The sequence below is a fragment of the Artemia sp. Qi Xiang Cuo genome, chromosome 2, assembly GCF_049724085.1.
Source record: "Artemia sp. Qi Xiang Cuo chromosome 2, ASM4972408v1, whole genome shotgun sequence".
Lineage (NCBI taxonomy): Eukaryota > Metazoa > Arthropoda > Branchiopoda > Anostraca > Artemiidae > Artemia > Artemia sp. Qi Xiang Cuo.
This window is the reverse complement of record NC_142795.1, coordinates 20,413,476-20,435,133: the sequence shown is the minus strand read 5'-3', so window position 1 is coordinate 20,435,133 and position 21,658 is coordinate 20,413,476. Positions and strand designations below refer to the sequence as shown.

General features: G+C 35.5%; 1 protein-coding gene across 1 annotated transcript in view; it reads right to left on the bottom strand.

The window, feature by feature from the left end:
* Nucleotides 1-21,658, bottom strand: part of LOC148954987 (calcium-activated chloride channel regulator 1-like) — a 228,153-nt gene that overhangs the window by 127,316 nt on the left and 79,179 nt on the right. The gene's annotated exons all lie outside the window — the stretch shown is intronic.

The following is a 21,658-nucleotide window of genomic DNA, read 5'->3' as shown; positions in this document are numbered from 1 at the left end:
TATATAGGCCTAGTACCATAACGGCAAAGGTATACTATAGAAAACTGATCTGTTTCTGTGGGTGCTTGAATTTAAAATTTAAGTTTTAAAATCCACAAAACTTAGAATTTTGGAAGGAGATAAAAAGTCTTCTTCACCCTGCGTTCGTCCTGGGTTAGAAATATTTTTATCTAACCAGCTTTTTAGAAGTCAAGTTATAAAATATTAGGAAGGGGGCTAAATAATTTCTTCAAGACCGAATTTTTTAAATCACCTCCATTTAATCACGAAAAGTTCACTGTCTTCAGTCTGTTCTTTTTGCTTTGTTTCGTTTTGTTCTTTCACTGTGTTCTTGGTAAAAGACCTTACCATAGTAGTTTTTAAGAAATCTAAAATGTATTTCTAATAATAGTGAGATATATATAACGTTTTATTCAGCCTTTTTATTTTTAATTGTTTTTTTTTAATGCTCAATACTTTTGTTTCGTTTATATACTATTGCTTTTCGTCAAAAAGTATCCATAGAAAGTCAAAATTTCTGACCAAAGTGTAAGAACTAAGCTTGAACCCTAAGGATTTTTGCAACAGTTTGAATGGAACTGAAAAATTGGACTCTTTTTCCGAGTTGAAATATTTCGGATTTAACAAGAAGCATTAGGAATGCAAAAGCCATAGCACGAAGTGAAGACATACATTTTCTTTTCCCTGGAAAAGGTTTTGCATTCTAGAAAGAAATTATTCATGACATTTATATTTCATTAGCTAAGGAAACAGTCACGCTTTATAAAAATTGGAAACAGCTCTCTTGTGCTACCCCATAATCGCGTCATAGTTCCCTAGAATCTTACTTTATACAGGGTTATCTCTTTATACAGGTTTATCTCTTTATACAGGGTGTCCAAAAAGTCTGGGTACATATGGATTTTATTTGATTTATCAAATTTTAAAAGAACAAGTGTTTTCAATTGAAAGTAAAGAGCAACAATAAAACTTAAAAAAAAAATTATTCTATATATTTAAAAGGGGTAGCCCCCTCCTCAATACCCTGATCTTCATGCTGAAGTTTTTTAGTGCCTTTAAAAAGCTTCTTATTGTTCTAATTAAATGACCTTTTTGGTTCAGGATTTGTTCTTAGAGAATTGGGACGAAAATTCAAAAATTCAAACTTTAGCGTAGAGAGCAAGGTCTTGGCGAGGGGGCACCCCCCTCTAATATAAGTCATAATTTTTGTCCGTTATTAGTTTTTATGTTGCTCCTTACTTTCAGTTGAAAAAAACTTGCTTTTTATTTAGTTTCTTACCGCTTTTTAAGTAATACCAGGAAGACCAGCTCGCTTAATGGAAAGTTGGATCCCCCCCCCCCCGCAAAATTCCTCCGCGGAAAGTTCCTCCCTTTTAACCCCCCCCCCCCCCCCGTCATAAAAATTCACCCCGGACAAGCTCAAATTCCCATTTGGAAAATATTGGAAACAATCAAATGAGAAGCAAATAAGTTAATAGAATGTGAATAATTTGTTCGTCACGTCTTTACGTCGTTAATCCATATGTACTCGGGCTACTTCCACAGCAATATATATATATATATATATATATATATATATATATATATTATATATATATATATATATATATATATATATATATATATATATATATATATATATATATATATATATATATATATATATATATATATATATATATATATATATATATATATATATATATATTGGTATCTTTGGATATTCTCGCATAAAAAAATTATCTAGATAGGTCAGAAGTCTGAGAAAATCGTTAAGAGCCTTAATTTTGGTTTTTGCAAATGACTGCATGTACTATGTTATTACATCATATAAGCATTTCTTATGACATCATAGTTGGCATCATATAAGTATTTTCTTATATGATGTTATGCACAGCATAAACAAGATTGTAGAGTTACCAACGCAACAGTTATTTATATAATATAATGTCTGTTGAAAAGGCCAAAAAACGAAAATTTGCGGTTGCCGTTACTATAAATGATGATTCTTTGGAACCAAAACCTGAACTTTCAAACGTGATAAGATGTGAAATCTGACAACCTGGACCATCAATTGCGATAACACCAATACGGACAACTAAAGCAAAGGCCATTACTAAATTGTCTGACGTAATCGAAATATAAAAACGTATCACAAATGAAAATGAAGAGTAAAGATACGGGTGGCTAGACGATATGCAAAAACGACAATTAGAGCGTGATAAAAATGAAAATGAAAAGCAGCGAGTCAATGAAAATCAACCTGGACACCGAGAATCAAAACGTGTCAAAATTGAAAATGATAGCGATGATGATTGGGTTTGGGATTTTTGACATGGATAAGTTCCATCGAAGAGCTGATTGCTAGCAGTCAGTTGGAGATAGAAGGTGACGAGGAAGAAATGCCACTTGCAGCTCTGCTCTTCAAGGAAATGGCTTAGGATACAGATACGTTTGACCCAGCATCCTCATCAATTCCAGTAACTCCTGCTGCAGGGTTTTCAAGGCCTTTGGATGGACAGCCAAGTATTAGGAACTACCCCAAATGGCGGAAATCCCCGTTTATTCCTCCAGCTGACATCGAGTGGAAGGGAAACTGCGCGCTTGACCCTGCCTGGCATGGTGAGTCTCCGCTCTTCTTCTTTGGTCTTCTTTTTGACAATGATCTGATATCTCATACCTGTCAGCAAAGTAATATGTACGCGTTGCAGAAAGAAGGCAGAATGCTAAACTTAAATGAAGAGGAACTTCAAGTTATCATTGGTATACTAATGATGACAGGAATAATGAAAGCTCCATCGTATAAAGTCTACTGGCCAAACTCTCTGAGATACCAGCCAATTGCGACGGCCATGAGTAGAGACCGTTTTGAGGATATCAAGAGGTTCCTGCACTTCAACGACAACACTAAGCAGCCTCCAGCAAACCACCCCACTCACGACAAACTCTATAAGATTCGACCTGTTATCGAGATAGTCAGAAAGAACTGTCTAAGAATCCCCCAGGAAGAACAGCAATGTGTAGATGAACAAATAGTTCCTACCAAAGCTAGAATTTCACTAAAACAATACAACCCAAAAAAGCCACATAAGCGGGGCTATAAAGTAGTTTCGCGAGCTGGAGAAAGCGGTTTCATTTATGATTTTGAGGTATATACAGGAAAGGGAACTGTCAGAACCTCTGAACTTGGAGTATCTTCTGGTTTCGTGGCAAGGCTCGAGGAGCATATCCCCCCCCCCAAAAAAAGAGAACTACAAGCTACATTATGATAACTGGTTCTCGTCCCTGGTCCTCATGAAAGATGAAGGTATTCACACACTTGCAACTGTGCGCATAGACAGGCTGAAAGGACTTACTTTAGAAGAAGACATGTCTCTAAAGCACCACGGTCGTTGGTCATATGACTGGAGGGTAGAAACTGAGTCCAACTATATAGCAATAAAATGGTTCGACAATAAGCCAGTCCATATTCTGTCATTCTATGCTGGGATTGATCCAACCGACACATGCAAGCAGGGGCAGGCATTTGCTAAGACACGCGCTGATGTTTGCAGACCCTTCACAATCAAAGAATATAAAAGATTCATAGGTGGGGTAAATTTACGTAACATGCTTCTCGAGCTATATAGGATTGACTTCAAGTCGAAGAAATGGTAAATGCGAATCTTCTTCTACCTTGTTGATCTTAGCGTCGTGAATGAGTGGCTACCACTATACCAGCGAGCGTGCAAGGAGGTAGGAACGTGAAAGGTGCTCACTTTGCTCGAGTTCAAGTCTGACTTGGCTATTGGGCTGACCACCAGGGCTCAAACCCCGAAGCGTGGTAGGCGAACTTCTACGGAGTCAACACTTCTCGCCCGTAAGAACCGAAGGCTAGACTTGCTACCTGCCGTATCTGTCAGATTTGATGATCAGAGCCACTATCCTACATGGCAAGCGCGTAAGATTTATTGCCGACAGTGCGTCTATGCTCATACTAGGGTGAAATAAACAAAGTGTGAAATAGGACTATGTTTCACTCCTCGAAGAAACTGCTTTATAGATTGGCATAAAAAATAATGAGCGTAACATCCGGATGGTTCCATATGGCACCAAAGTGCTATTTCATTTCTGTGCGAAATAAATTTTTTTATCTTGGTTTTTTGTCTGATTCTCGTCATAAACATTAGCTCTCAAGTTTTGTCTGAATTTTATTGCGCGTATTTCATAATTCATGAATGAAAGGGTTAAATATAAATAGATAAAAATAAAGTTAATTTTTTTTTGTATAAGGATGAGGTGGTTTCCCCTGGGGCAAAGGGCAGGAGGATAATTGGTAGTTTTGTTGGATAATTGAGAGGTAAGGTTGTTTCTGAGTGTAGGAGCAGTGACCACGCTGCATAATATGTTTAAATGGTAGCGATTGAGGATCTCTGCGTCCAGGAATGGACTGAGCATTGTTTTTATGTGTAATTTTTTTGAATTGATAATAAACCCCATTGAAATTGAACTTGGGTTAGAAGATAAGCAATAGTGGAGTCAAAACTTAGCAAAATTGAAAATGATCTCTAAGTCTGTATAGTACGGTGAAAGACACAAGGGGGGAAGAAGTTTACTTTAAGTTGGGATTGAACGGGGGAGAAATAAAATGGATTTTGAATTTAAAGTGAGAGATAATTGATATTGGGAAAGAGAGAGGAAATTTAGGGGTCATATGTTAACCCTCTCCCTTGTCTGATATGTGAGGAAAATGAAGAGGATATTTTTCATTTTGGGGGGAATCGTAGGATCACGAGTTAAAATGACATTAAGGAATCTGGTTAAGTATGCTGATGAAGGGCTGATACATCGTGAAAGATGTAGCTCTTTATTAATAATTTCGTAAAGATTCATATATAAGTACGTTTTTCTTTTTAATTTATTTGTGTTTTTGTTGTTTTTTTTTACGTTTATTTTCTGTTCTTTTTCTGTGGGCCGAGGTTTTTTCTTTTTTTTTTTTTTTTTCTTTTTTAAACATACATACGTCTTTAGTAATTATGTAAGTTATTTTTATGGTATTATGTGCTTTATTTGATTTGTTTTTGTTCTGTAGTTGTAATATTTTTCATTGGTATTGTTATGTTTTGTTATAATTATGTGTTATCGTGTGCTATTATTTTGCGCAATTTTTTTTGTCATGGCCCAACGTGGCATTTGTTGCAATAAATATCTATCTGTCTATCTATATGGAAGCCTGCCTCGTGCGTCGTGCTGGGGCCCGGTGGAGAAGCCGCAGGGCTCCCCGTACTATATATATACATACATACATATATTTATATATATATATATATATATATATATATATATATATATATATATATATATATATATATATATATATATATATATATATATATATATATATATATATATATATATATATATATATATATATATATATATATATATATATATATATATATATATATATATATATATATATATATATATATATATATATATATATATATATATATATATATGAAAAACTATTAAAAAAAAAGAACGATAATCTTTTAAAAAAAAAAAGAAGACTATTTTGATTAAAGACATTCTTAGACTTTTCAACCGAAGACACCTTAACCAAGGGGGAGCCTGAGAACACAAAGGGAATGTGGAAACTTGGAAAAAACACAAGTCTAAAAAACATATTAAAAAATCCTGAATTGAAATTTGAATATTGAAATTTGAATTTTAAAGTTTGCTAAAAACACTTGACACCATATAGCATACGAAGGTGAGGATTTCTGTTGAAGGTCTATTTGTCCTTAGAAATTATCAAATTTTCAGTGTTTGAATTTTCAAAGACGAGAAGTGTTGGCATTCCCAATTAAAGACAGGAACGGGGGCCATAATCAGAGATAAGGAAAGAGTTAAATAGATATCGATTGAACAGTTTGAGAATGTGCTAAACCGTGATAGAGTTACAGGAAAAGACATGGAAAAGACTATAAAAGTTTGTTACATTTTAGATGTGATGGAAGATATTTTTTTTTTTTTTTTTTTGTGAGGAAGAATTAGTGAGAGTACTAAAATGATTAAAAAATAATAAGAGCCCGGGTGCTGATAGTGTTGTAAACGAGTTCCTTAAATAAGGTGGTTTGAGGTTAGAAATAAGTTCATGAAGATTATGAATGCGATCTTTGAAAAAGGGGAAACACCTAGCTGTTTTAGGAAACCTATAACTAAACCCCTCTATAACATAGGCGATAAGATTGAGTATGGTAGTTATAGAGGCGTTAGCCTGATTTCTGTAAGTCGCAAATTGCTTAGTATGCTGATAATTTTTAAACTTAAGGAGGCTGTAGATAAAGCTTTAAGAGAAGAACAGACTGATTTTAGGAAGGATAAAGGATGTGTCGACCAAATTTTCACTCTTAGATCAATAATTGAGAAGTGCCTTAGTTGTCAAATACCTTTGGGCCTCAGTTTTACAGATTATGAGCAAGCGTTCGATTAAGCTGATAGAAGAGGTTTAACAAAGGTCTTATCCTTGTATGGTATACCTGACAAATGCATCAGAGTGACTAGTGCTATATACAAGAATAACACTGCTGCATTTAAGGTTCTGGTTAGCTACATTTAAGGAAGTTAGATTAGCAACTGGTGTCGTATTAAATCAGGCGTTAAGCAGGGTTGCGTTCTATCCCCGTTTATATGGATCATTTTGATGGACTGTGTCCTAATTTACTAGAGGTTTTCGAGAGAATTTGCCTACGGATCGTTCTGGGTACCCGAATGACTTACCGTATCTCAAACAGTAGACTGTACCAAAGGTGTGGCTCAATCCTGATTTCTAAGAGGGTTATAATGAGAGAGAGTCGAGATGGCTACGGCACCTTCTGTGGACGAAAAATGACAGATTGGCAAATATTGTCCTTGTCGGCCAGCCTTCTAAGGCCAAACGAAAAGCAGGTCATCCCCGGTTGGGGTCGGGAGGATGTTTTAAGGATATTTAAGGGAAATGGAACTTCCTGGGACGGTGTAAATATGGAGGGTTTAAATAAGTTGGGATGGAAGAGAAGCGTGCGTAGCTGTGTTGACCTCAGGTAGCTTGGTGCTGCAGTGAGTTGTTAGTAGTAGTAGTAAAAGTGTTTGCAAATTTAACTAATTAATTTTACTTATTTATTACTATGTTCAACGTGTTAACACTGACAAAACGTGATACACCTCTAAAATCATCATTTTCATTATCTTTATTTTCAAAAAGACAAATTTTAGGAAATCGCGGTTTTCAGGTATGAATAGACCTAAGACTGGTAAAGGAAGCAAAACATATATTTATTTTAATATTCTTAGTTCTTCAAGGAGTTGATAATAAGCAGTGGTGTTGTTCATATTAATGTAGGGTAGTGGGACAAGGTACTTTAGAGACTTGGAAGCAGACACAGTGGTAGGACGAATTTAGAGTAGAGAGTCTGAATGCTGACGATAACAAAAAAAAAGATTCAGCTTCTGAAGACACTATCGATATTTCAGTATTAAGTAAACTAGTATAATACGTGTCAACAGTGGTTGGTAGCAACTGTAAATAATCAAAGAGGATTTTTCTACGTAAGAGAAACAAATTGTATCGATAGGCGGCTCAAGGAGGATAGGTGCATTTCACTTGCGGAAGAATAAGATGAAAATTAAAGGAACAAGCCCTTTTTAACCCTTTTTCGTATAGAAATCCAGTTAATATAAAGGCTTTCCGTTTGTACACCTTTTAACGCCTGTGTCATAGAGTGGTGCAGATGGATGAGTTTTTCCCCACACTTGAGAAAAATATTTCATGTGCCTCTTCTTTCTTGCTGTCATTACAAAGAACAAATGATCGTAGAAAGTTATAAGAAGGGTGAATTGATCGTAGCTCCTTATGTATAACTGAGAGAAAAAAAGGAAATAAATAATGACATACATACTAGCTTTACTGCAAAGAAGTAATTTTCCGCCTTTTTTTCAAAATGGGGGGCTCACAGTTGAGGGTTTTAAGTCGTGACGGATCGGTTGGCTTTCTTAGAATTTGTATATCCTGATATTTTTACCCCATTTGGACGAAAGTGGAAGTTCTATGGCACTGATTGGTAGGAAACGTCACTTTACTGTGGCTCAATCTCTTTTATTACTTGAATTTCCCCACTTCTATAAAAATCCACTGACCATCCTTAACAACAACTGATGCAAAATAAAGCATTTAATTAATAATGATAAATACTATTAAATTAGAATACCTAGTTTACCGTTTTTGTAAAAAAAATACCCCTGTACATTTTGAGCAAATGTAAGTCTTAGATCTTCGACCGAATGTAAAGAAAATTATATATTCATCCTATTTTATTTCATTAGCATTAACCAAACTTTACTTTTTAGAAGTGCCCGCATAATGCAGGAGTACCTAAAGGAGATCGTGCCACAGCAAAGTAGCGTTTCCTACCAATTTGTGCCATAGAACATCCACTTTCGTCCAAATGGGGTCAAAATATCAGGAAATACAAGTTCTAAGAAAGCCAACCGATCCGTCACGACTTAAAAACCTCAACTGTGAGCCCCCCATTTTGAAAAAAAGGCGGAAAATTGCTTCTTTGTAGTAAAGCTAGTATGCATGTCATTATTTATTTCTAAAACTTTCAAATTCCGATCAAATGAGCCCCCTCTAAAGTTTATACGATCAAACCTTACATAAAAACCTTATATGCCCCTGGGGCATACCATAAAAAACTTGCCCTCGGGTTCTGAGGAGTTGTCACAGTTTTCACTATCTGATCTTTGAACTATTTTGAACAAAATGGTTATCTATATATTTTGATCGGATACATTTGGGGGGAAAAGAAAATGGGGGGGGGGGTAGTTGCCCTCACATACCTTTAACTTTTAAAAATGGCTCTTGAACTTCCGATTTCCAATCAAATGAGCCCCCTCTGAAATTTATAAAAACCATTCCTTCCTTAAAAAAATATATGTGCCCCCAGGGCATAACTTACAACATTTGCCACAGGCTCTTGAGAACTGTACCGACCCTGGAGTTTTTATTACCTGATCTTTGAACTATTTTTAACCAAATGGCAATCAACATTTTTTTATCGGATGTATTTGGGGGAAAAAGTGTGTTGTGGCCCTTGTTGACCCAAATCACTTTTGCTCTTAAAAAGGCACTATAACTTCCGATTTACAATCAAACGATTCCCCTCTAAAGTTCTTACGACCGCCCCTTCCATATGAAGTACCTCTGAAAAAAAAAATAAAACATTGAAGCTTTATGGCCTTTACTATTAAATATACCCAAAATTGTACTTTAATTTAAAATTCAAGCTACTACTAGCTAATATGACAACATACCCTAGAAAAGCTTACCGACGATAATGCTGCCACTAAAGCTAAGGCTACTACTATTAATTAATATTTCAGTAACTTCGAGCTAGCATCGGCTCTTTATTATAATTATAATGAACCCCATCAATCCTGTATGTATTTGTAAAAATATTAATTTTATTTTAAATATTTTTTTGTTAATTACAAAAGCACGCAGATGTTTACCACATCAATTTCCTTTAAAATGAGCCATCAAACAACTCTCTACGACGTTCCAGTCCACAGCTATCTGAGGAGAAAAAAATGAAGTATATGCAGAATATCGTGATTTCAGCCACTTTTCTTGATTTTCAATCCAATATATTTCCCTTGTTGTTTCAAGCCAAGGGACGGTAAGTTCTCTATATAGGGGTTTTGGAAAAGGCACTTATAATAGTGTACTTCTTGTTTTGATCTGACTCCGTTTTAAGGAGTTATGGGTTATTATATTTCTTAGTGATGGACGTGATCGTCTCTTACTAGGTTACTAGCTACCGCTGCAACCTGGATTATATTTAGCTACACTGATCCTCTATATATCCTGTCAAAATATGTTGCATCATCATACACATGATTACTTATTTTAATATTTCATTTAGTAAGGGCTTGAGTTTGCTCTTTATAATAATAAACATTTCAGTTAGAATGGACTAGAGTTGGTTCTTTATTATAAATTAGGATTAACACATGACCTACAAGTCTCCTGGACTCAAGGGCGAATGGAGAGACTAAATAGTTTTACAAGTGTTTCGGTAAACAGCCTGGGCAAACGACGGGAGTAGCTATGACAAATTGGACAAATACTTGTGTGTTGGCTTTTGGAGAGGCACGCCTGCCTATAATCTCAGCCAGGTTGACCAAATTGTCGTAGAAACTTGAAAAAGGGCTCATTCGATTGGAAATTCAAAGGTCTAGTGCCTTTTTTAATAGCCGAAAGTGATTGGAGGGCAACTAGCCCCCCCCCACGCCCATGATTCCCCCAAACACACAATTCGTACCACTGTACAGCACTATCACTAGTCTAAGACATCCAATCTGTCATCGCTCCATCCCCCCAAAAAATACTTTTCAGACATTTCTTGTTAAAACTTTTTCTGAGGGGGAAGGAGGGGCCTCTGAGCCTTGCCTTTGAGGCAGATCCCGTTTATTTTCGATTCTGAGTATTTTTGGCTTTCCGTCCAAAATTGACCCCCTCCCCTGCCCTCAGAAATGGAGGAAGGAGGGGCCTCTGAGCCTTGCCCTTGAGGCAGATCCCATTTATTTTCGATTCTGCGTATTTTTGGTTTTCCCTCCAAAATTGACCCCCCCCTCCCCGGCCCGCAGAAAAGGGGGAACGAAGGGCCGCTGAGCCTTTCCCTTGAGGCAGATCCCGTTTATTTTTGATTCTGAGTATTTTTGCTTTTCCCTCCAAAAATGACCCCCTCCCCCTCCCCTCCCCTGCCCTCAGAAATGGGGGAACGAAGGGCCTCTGAGCCTTTCCCTTGAGGCAGATCCCATTTATTTTCGATTCTGTGTATTTTTGGTTTTCCCTCCAAAATTGTCCCCCCCCTCCCCGGCCCGCAGAAATGGGGGAGCGAAGGGCCTCTGAGCTTTCCCCTTGAGGCAGATCCCATTTATTTTCGATTCTTAGTTTTTTTGGTTTTCCCTCCAAAATTGACCCCCCCCCACACCCCTGCCCGCTGAATTGTGGAACGAAGGGCCTCTGAGCCGTGCCCGTGAGGCAGATACCGTTTATTTTCGATTCTGAGTATTTTTGGTTTTCCCTCCAAAATTGACCCTTCACGTTAAAAAATTATCCAATCACTAATTACCCCTTTTTGCAAATGTCAATAAATGAATTCCGATTGTAAAAGCGTGTTTAATCATGTTACCTAACCCACAGTACAGCAATTTGATATGCGTAGCCTACTGCCAGGAACCAGTGGGGGGATCCTTGCTCGTAATTGCTAATCACCTTAACCCTTTTATCCATCGTCAAGTACATGCTCCAAAAATATTTTATTCAGAGATTTAACGTTAAAAAATTATCCAATCACTAATTACCCCTTTTTTGCAAATGTCTATCAAACGCCAAGGAACGTAATCTCACCGAACACGTCAAACTGTTTCCACAGACTTCAAACTATCATATCTACGGAATCGCCGTTAAACCTTCTTCATGATATTAAACGAATAAAGAAGAAAAGAGTAGTGCCTATACGTCTAAGCAAAATGGTACCTCTTACCCTACTCTCACGCCCACCATTTTCCCAAACACATCCAATCAAAATTTTGAGATAGCCATTTTGCTTAACGTGGTTGAAAGTTCCGGAAATTATGTCTTAGAGGATGACAACCACCCTCACAGGCCTTCGGGTAAGGGTTGTAATTTATGCCCTGGGGACATATAAGGTGTTTATAGAAAGTGTTGTCGTAGAAACTCAAAAGGGGCTCATTCGATTGGAAATCGAAAGGCCTAGTGCCCTTTTCAATAGTCACTCAAAAATCGAAAGTAAAATCAAATAATCTACCAAGCGTGAAACTACCTTAAATCAGCATCGATAAATAAATGAAACCCAGAACGAACAGAAATTACAATAAATAAACGAGTCAAACTCAAAACGAGCAGAAATTAACATAAGTTGGGCTCAAAACCCCTATGCCTTCCCAAGGTCAGAACATAATTTGCACTTTACTGAAAAAAATACAAATGAATGTGCATTGTCAGTTTAATATACATATACTGATATTTAGTAATCAAAGTGTTAACATTATTTGATTTATTGAAGTTATAAAAGTAAAAAAAAATTATATCTTTTTAACTTTTATTATCTTAACTTTTAGTTACTATGTGCCGAGGTTTGTTATGGGTTATGGGTTATCATATTCCTTATATTGGACGCGAATGTCTCTTACTAGGTTGCTAGCTACCGCTGCAACCCGGATGCCACTTTTAACTAACAAGACAGCTAGATATTCTAAATTACTGGATGTAAATTGTGTGTGTTATAGAAATTTACTAGTAAATATTAATATTGCTCTATCCTTGCGGTCAAGGGAAAAATACAACTGCAAAAGAAGCGGAAACAAAGAAAGAGTCCACTGGAGGGGGAGATAAACATAACTTTTATCTTTGGAATTGAAATTAAACTTGTAAAATAAATCGATAAGTATTAAAAAAAGTTCTTTAAAAAATCGCGAAGCTGAAATTAATGTAGGCGGTTACACTGTCGGGGGATGTTTCAGAGGTCGTTTATTCTAAGCATAATTGTAAAGGGTTTAAATGTCAATAATTATAAAATATATTTGGAATACTCCATATTGATTATTTTGTTGAAAGGACAAACCTTTGAGACTTTTAAATAAATCTAAGGTACACTTTGGAGTCCTACTTCCTTTTCGGAAATCGCTTTTTCTGGATAATGATGAAACTCATAGTTAAATAAAAATCGTTTGACGGCATTTTTTTTTCTCAATACTACCAGAGTCAAAACAATAGCATTGACTTCGTTGCGAGTGACATACTTGTCATGTACTTCGATCTTTTCGTCCCGCGGCCACTTCGAATTGGTCATAAAAACTTGAGAGATCAATCAATCGAGAATTGAAAGTTCTAGAACACTTTTTACTGGTTGGATGTAATTACAAGGCAACCAACCGTCACCCTTGACCCTAAATCACACCCAATTCCTCTTTCACCCATAAAAGCATCAGAATTTTGAAATAGACAATAGACTTATTTTTGTCACCGTTTTTGCTTTTGATTCCGTTTCATTCAAAAATGTAGACATTGATAAAACTTTTGAAGCCTCAATTGGTATCCTATTATATTAAAATAGCAAATCAATAAATTAATCTCTAATTGATTTTATATACTTTTGAAGGAAATGGGTTTAAAAGGAAGAAAACATGGATATAATTTTTTGCATATTTGACTGAGTTTGATTGATATCAAACTAATAAAAACTGACCGAAAAAAATTATATTCGAGCATCATTTAATTTTTACAAATTTGTAATAAAAAAACTTTTCAAAATATATATTCTTTTTACCTAAGCTTAAATAACAGGTGAACCTTTAAGTTGGAGGGTTTGGGGGAATCCCAGTCCTACTCTAATTTATGGTTATTTTGTTCTTTTTAAGGTTTATTTACTCAATGAATTTAACTTTTATCTTATTTAGGTTTGATTTGTTCGTTTAAAGAAAAAGTTTTTTCAACTGAATATAAGGAGCAACATTAAAACTTAAACGAACAGAAATTATTACTTACATGATGGTGGTCGCCCCTTCGTCAATATCTCGCTCTTTACGCTAAAGTTTATTTTAGTACTTCTAAAAGAGCTATTTATTCTAATTAAACAACCTTTGTGATTCAGGAGTCATTCTTATTGAATTGGAACAAAATTCGAAGTTTAGCGTAAAGAGCGAGGCATTGAGGATGGGGCACCCCCCTCATATACATAATAATTTCTGTTTGTTTTAAGATTTATTGTCGCTCCTTTATTTATGTTGAAAAAACTTGTTTTTTATTTTAATAAAAACAATTTTTAAACAGGAAGTAAGGAGCAACATTAAAGCTTAAAACAAACAGGAATTATTACGTATATGAGGGGGGTTGCCCCCCTTTAAAACCTAGCTCCTTAAGCTAAACATTTTAGCATTTTAATAAAAAGCTTTTAATTGTTTTAACTAATAGAAACTAGTGTTTCCAGAATCGTTCTTAAGGAATTGGGACAGAATTCAAACTTTAGCGTAAAGGGGCGAGGTATTTAGGAGGAGAAACCCCCTTCGTTTTCGAAATAATTTCTGTTTATTTTAAGTTTTAATGTTGCTCCTTGCTTTCAGTTAAAAAACTTTTTTCTTATATTTAATTTCTGATCATTTTTTTAATAATGCCAGGAAATATGGCTACACCTCCACAGAAATATCCCTCCTCCCCGCAGATCTATTCTCTAGACAATTCAATCATGGTGAAAATTTACCCCGAACAATTACCCTCAACACCTCCACGCCTCAAACTGACCCGGCAATGATAACACAGGTCATATGACGAAGTCCGTATAGGAATTCTGACAAATTCCCCCAGTGTAAAATTTCACCTGAAAAATTCACCCCCCTGAAACTTCCCTGCCCATGGAAAATTATACCAGCTGAAAATTTCACCCCTTCCCTACCCGAAAAATGTAGGCTATGCATGTTTCCCAATAACAAATACTATACGTAAGCAATGGGCAAATTTTGTAACTTAGAAACCTTTCCCTAGGGGCTGTGGGGTCATGATATCTCCATAGGCATAGTTATTCGGGCTTTCAACTATACTGAACAAAATGGCTATCTCAAAATTTGGATCAGACAATTTTGAGAAAAAAAAGAACGTTGGAGGAGGCCTAGTTGCCCTCCAACTTTTTGGTCTCTTAAAAATGGCACTAGAACTTTTAGTTTAAGTTAGAATAAACCCTCTCCCGAGATTCTAGAACCACTGGGTCGATACGATCACCCCTTGGGAAAAACGAACAAACAAATAAACACATCCGTGATCTTTCTTCTGGCAAAAAAAAATTACAAAATTCCACATATTGCAGATAAAAGCTTTAAACCTTTATAGTAGGGTTCGCTAATACGCTGAATCTGACGGTGTGATTTTCATTCCCTTCTTTTCGGATGTTCTTTCCTTTTTTTCGAAATTCAACCAAATTTTCTCAGGCTCGTAGTCGTTTAATGGGTAAAACTAAACATGACCAATTTTGTATATTTGAAATCAGCATAATAAGCCGATTCCTTTTATATATCTATTGGTATCAAAATTCAGTTTTTTAGAGTTTCGGTTACCATTGAGCCGGGCCCCTGCTTACTTACAATTCGTTACCATCAACTGTTTGATTATAATTTTCGTTCTTTTTAGATTCCACTCGTCTTACGACTTTATTACAGCTGTTTTAGGTATTAATATAGGTCTTCACTTTTCTTTAACAAACTTATGTAGATTTTTTTTTTTACTTTTAAGTTAATCAAACAGTTCGTGGTAACGAACTGTAAGTAAGGAGCGACCCGGCTCAATGGTAACCGAAACTCTAGAAAACGGGTTTTTGATGCCAATAGATATATCAAAAGAATCAGATTTCAATGCTGATTTCAAATATATAACTTTCATCAAGTTTAGAGCTACCCATCAAAAGTTACGCGCCTGAGAAAATTTGGCTGATTTTCAAAAAAAGGGGGAAAGACCCCTAAAAGTTATAGAACCTTAATGAAAATCACACCATCATATTCAGCGTATCAGAGAACCCTACTGTAGAGGTTTCAAGCTCCTATCTACAAAAATGTGGATTTTTGCATTTTTTGCCAGAAGGATCAGGGATGCGTGTTTATTTGTTTGTTTGTTTGTTGTTTTTTTTGTTTTTTTTTCCAAGGGGTGATCGTATCGATCCAGTAGTCCTAGAATATCGTGAGAGGGCTCATTCGAATGGAAATTAAAAGTTTTAGTGCCCCTTTTAAGTGACCAAAAAAATTGGAGGGCCACTAGGCCCCCTCCCCCGCTTATGTTTTTACCAAAGTCACCCGATCAAAATTTTGAGATAGTCATTTTGTTCAACATGGTCGAAAATTTTATAAATATGTCTTTTGGGATGACTTAATCCCCCGAAGTACCCAGAGGGAGGGCTAAAAGATATGAACTTTACCCAATGTTAACATATAGTATTGGTTATTCGGAAGTATACAGAAGTTTACAGGAGGTTTTTTTTCTGCTAGTGGGAGGGAAGGGTGGGTCGGGGGTTATGTTGGAGGATCTGTTCATGAAGGAAGTTTTCATGGGGGAAGGGAAATCGCCATGAAGGGGGCGCCGGACTTGCCAGCATTATTTATTGGTTATTGGGAAGTATACAACCATTTTCAGGAAGGATTTTTCTGGAGGGGGGCTAGAGGAGGGAGGTACTCTGGAGAATCTGTCCGTGGAGGATGTTTCGTTGGGGTAAGGGACATTTCGATGAAGGGGGCGCCGGATTTCCAAGTATTATTTAAAAAACGAGCAGAAATTAAATAAAAAAAAAAGTTTTTTCAACTGAAATGTAAGAAGGAATATTAGAACTTAAAATGAACAGAAATTATAACGTATATGAGGGGGTTGTACCCCAACGCAAAAACTTGCTCGATACGCTAAACTTTTTTTTATTTCTTTAAAAATAGAGATATATTGTAAATAAACGGGCTTTTTTGTTAAGGGGTTTTTGAATAAAAATTTTTTTTAATTTTAAAGTAAAGAGCTTGGTATTGACTAAGGGCAAAACCCCCTCATATACGTAATAACATATACGTAATAAAAAAAAACAATAAAAAAACAAGCGATACGGCTCAATAGTAATCGAAACTTTTAAAAACGGAATTTTGATGTCAATAAATGTATCAAAAGAATGTGTTTATAATTCTGATTCTAAATATATAAATTTTATAAAGTTTAGTATTACTCATCAAAGGCAACAAGCCTGAGGAAATTTACTCGATTTTTTAAAGAGGGGGGAAACATCCCCTACAAGTGGAACAATTTTAATGAAAATCACAACGTCAGATTCAGCGTATCAGAAAACCCTATTACATAGGTTTCAAGCTCATATCTGCAAAAATCTGCAACTTTGAATTTTTGCCAGAAGAAAAATATACGAATATAGAAGTTAGTTACGTAAGTTAATTTGTAAAGACATTCATTTAGCAAAAGAAAAGTAAAATTTTTATGCAAATAAAAGCTGCATTAACTAAAAAACGATCAGAAATTAAATAAAAAAAACAAGTTTTTTAAACTGAAAGTAAGGAGCGACATTAAAACTTAAAATGAACAGAAATTATTCCGTATATGAAAGGGGCTGTCCCCTCCTCAACACCTCGCTCTTTATTCCGTATATGAAAGGGGCTGTCCCCTCCTCAACGCCTCGCTCTTTACGCTAAAGTTTTTTATTGTTTTAAAAAAAAATTGTGAGACAGTCAAACTTTAGCGTAAAGAGCGAGGCGTTGAGGAGGGGACAGCCCTTTCATATACGGAATAAAGAGCGAGGCGTTGAGGAGGGACAGCCCCTTTCATGTACGGAATAATTTCTGTTCGTTTTAAGTTTTAATGTCGCTCCTTACTTTCAGTTTAAAAAACTTGTTTTTTTTTATTTAATAATGATAAAGATTGTGCGAACTGGGAAATGAAATACTGGCAAAGAAGCGAGATATCAAAAATACACCGTGTGATGCTTAATACTGAGATTGTCCCCTTTTTAATCTAGTTACTTGACGGAATAGGAACAAGTATACATTGCTCCAAGCAGAGCAGTATTCAGGGGGGTTACGTACTGAATTTGAACCTTTACTCCCAAAGTTTCTGTCCGACTCGTAAAAAAGTAACAAAAATGCACATAAACAAAGTTGTGAATGGTTTTGTGAAGTTTCTCATGTACCCACCCCCCCCACCCCCAAAAAAAGAAAATAATACCCCCTCCTCCAGACACAATTTCTTGGCTCCAACATAACTCAACACACATAACTTAATTTAGCATTCTGGTCATTTGTACATTTATCGGACATATGAATTGATATACATTTTTTTAGCAGCATCAGTCTACTTCAATGAATAGTTGAATAAGGATTCGTCATAGAATTTTCTCTTTTTCTTCTTTTGTCGCAGCATCATGATAATACTTCAAACAATAATTTTATACTTCAAACAAACCATTATCATATCTACAATTTAGACGTTTTATATTTAGAATAGTGACAACAGACAGATGTTGTACTGGGAAGAAAATTTTGAGAATTTTACGAGAGTGTGTGAAAAAAAAACTAGCGTGCAATAGTTATTAGCTCGAAATATATTTAAGTACCAAGGGCAGTGAAAATAGAATTTGATTCTTTATATTTGTTTTAGTTATAAATTGCACAATCATAAACGTCTTTAAAGATCTGGAAATAGTCTACAAATGTCAAGCTTTTCTTTCTAGGTGAAATTGTCTTTGGGAATGAAGAGATTGGTCATGTTTCATAAGCTTGAGGCTGACAATCCGAGAATAGAGTACTTGAAGAACAGCTTCATCTGACATTGCACTTTGATCTGAAATGATCCACCCGATGAAGTTATCCCTAACTTTCTCTGTTGACTCTTTCAAAAGAATATTCAATAGTCATCTAAAAATCATGATAAAGGACTAGCGGCAAATCCCCTGGCAGCACCAATATAGGAATTGAAAGAAAATTTTGAATTTTGATTTACAAAAACCGTTGTATATTTAACTAAATAAGTTGTTTTTGTTTCACGACTTAAAGTGGAAAGACTGAAAAAAATGTGGAACTGCCCTAAAAACTTCACAGTTCTGAAACAACCAAAAGAAAAATCTTATAAAATCATGGTTTCCGAGTATGAATAAACCTAATATGGGCCAAGAAAGCAAAAAATGTTTTCGTTTGGATGTTTTGGCTAATTAAGTAAAAGGTGCTTAAATTTACACATTTGAAAAATGTAGAAAGAAAAAATTGTGGGAGTGAGACCTCTATTTGAATGGCTTAACTTTTGTCGTTTGCCGATATTTAAATATGTCTTATCACAAAATATTCAAAAGTGGAATATACTACCTTTAGCGAAAAAAAGAATACCAAAAAATACTTTAGTCATGACAATCATTCTAAGATATATGGTAAAAAAAAAAAAAAAAGAGTTTTTACGAGGGCAGTTTTAACATGTTTGCTCGATGGCCCAAAATTAAATCAAAATAACCAGATTAAATTTTAATCAAATTAAATCAAATTCAAATCAAAATCAAATTAAATCAAATTTAACTCAAAATTAAATCAAATTCAAATCAAATTTAAATCAATTTAATAGGGTGAATTAAAGTCTACAATTTATTAGCTCTGATAAGTTGTATTTTTGTTCAGAAAATTATCAATATCCTTTAAGAAGTCTTCCTATGCTATCTAGTTTTAATAAAATTGTTTTTTTGTGCATTTAAACATTTGTCAATATCCTTTCAAAAGTTTTTAATTAGTTTCGGGTATAGAAGAGGCTGCCAGATAAAACATTTTAGAAGGTGGCATTCGGCCAGATTTCAGTACCGATGGGGTGATTGCAAATTTCTAATTTATTTAGTTTAATAAACTATAATTTTTTATTTACATCCATGTATTTGCCCGCATGATTTCAAAAGTACTCCAGTACTTCAATGTATAGAAGAAGCTGTATTATAAGTAAAATTCAAAAGAGTAACTTTTGGCCTAAAACAGAGACCCCATTGAAAAGAAAATTTTTGCTTACCAAGCTTTGCCGAAACCTAAACTTCTAAGCAAAAGAAGATAAAGGTCTGATATATCAGATAGCCACAATTGGAGTGAAAACGCGCATTTTTCAGCTGTATGTGGCAACCTTTAATCTTCAATATAGGCTACTATCTTCAAGCAAAACTGCAACTAGGTATTTATTTTTTTTTTCACACCTTCTTAATTCATACTTTTAATGCCTTCTCTACTTCTCTTAGCTTCTTCTTATTCTCATATTATCTGTCACTCAAAAACTTCTTGTACAGACTCCTCTTATTCTTTACAAGTTTAAATCGTTTTTGCTAATAACCCAAGCTAAATTTCTAACTTTCCTCCCTAGGACGTCTTCTGCTAATTTGCAAACTATTTTCCTAAAATTACATCTTCTACATGGCCAAATTTCAAACTCTCCAATATCATATTCAGCTGTTCCTAAAAAGTTCCTCTCAAATTCTCATCCTAGAGTATACCAACTTCATAACTTCCCAGAAAATAGTTACCCTTCCTTAATTTCAGCTTTAGATTAATTCTAAGCACTACGAAACGTTGACTTTTAACATCAACCCCAGTACTCCTATATTCCTTAGCGTCTTGAATCGATTCTGCCATTCTTCGATTTACAACAACATGATCAATAAGGTAGACAATATTGCCATTTTATAGCCAAATATTAAGTTGATTTTAACTAGATTGTTATGCCTACAAAATTGTATTAAGTTTATAATCGTTGCTGTTTTCCTTTCCTAAATTTAATTTAGCTAGGCTAGGATACCATCTATCCCTATTTCTGCCAGCCTTGGCATTAAAATTCCCTAATAAAATGCCAAATTTCTACCTGTAATCCTGTTTATGTGTTCCTGTAACTGTACGTAAAATTCATATAAGTCACTTGTACCTCCGTCAGTCGGTTCAATAGGGGCATATACCGCAATAACTGATACCTTGCAATTTTTAGTCATAAATGAACAACTGGAATCGTGTTATTAATACCTTCCCAACACAAGCAAGACTTCGAAGCTTCCTTATTCATCATGAGCCCTATTCCTTGCTATGATCCTCATTCTTCTTACCTGAATAGATGAATTCTATATCCCCTAATTTCATATTTCCTAACCCTGGGAGATTAGTTTCTGAAACTCCTAACAAGTCTGTCGAAATGTCAATACGATAGCTGTTTCTTAAAGTTGTAGCATTCCAAGTCACAATTTTCATTTTACTTAAGTTATTGAAGTTGTTCTGGCCTCAAAAAAGTCAGTGGGTCCTACCAGTGCAGTTCAGGGGCTAATACTTCTTCTCAAGTCTACACAAAGTGCTTAAGCAGGCTTAGAACGGTTTTTCACATTTGGCAATGTTCTCCTATCAACAAGAGTCGACGTCCTGTCAAGCAATATCAAGCCTATTATCCCCGCCTTATTCATGGGCGTCATTTCAGGGGGACAAGGAGGGGGCAGCTTCCCCCCCCTGAAAAAAAAATTGGAAAAAAAACTATTATATAGCCCCTTGACTATATAGATATGAACCCCTCTTCCTCTCCCCCCAATAAAAAGGCTGGAGCTACTCCCCTGGCCTTATTTTTTATTTAAGCCTACAATTATTATGCTACAATGAGGACACAGCACACAATAGATAACATAGCTAGGAAGAGGCTATCCAGCCCAAAAAACAGCACCAGAACAAAAGAAAACCTGAAGAATTATCGATTATTAAAAATCCACACTGTGCTCTTTACTAGGCTATACGTCCCTAAAGGGGCACAACTCTTCAAAGTCACACTGCAGCGATGTTTGCAGTTACTGTTCTGGTTAGATAAACTTGTGAAAACTTCATTTTGACACCACTGTGAGGTCACACTAGAAGGGTTTCCCTTCCTGGGCTAGGGACCGGGGAAGGAGCTTATTGCATCATCAATACGATTTACTATGTTGCACTTAAATTAATACAAGGACTTCGGCCACGTTTCATCATGTAAGGGAAATTTTAGATTATTCCAGGTACTCCATAGAGTTTACCTGACCCCTACAGGATGAAAAGAAGGGAAAATACGAAATTA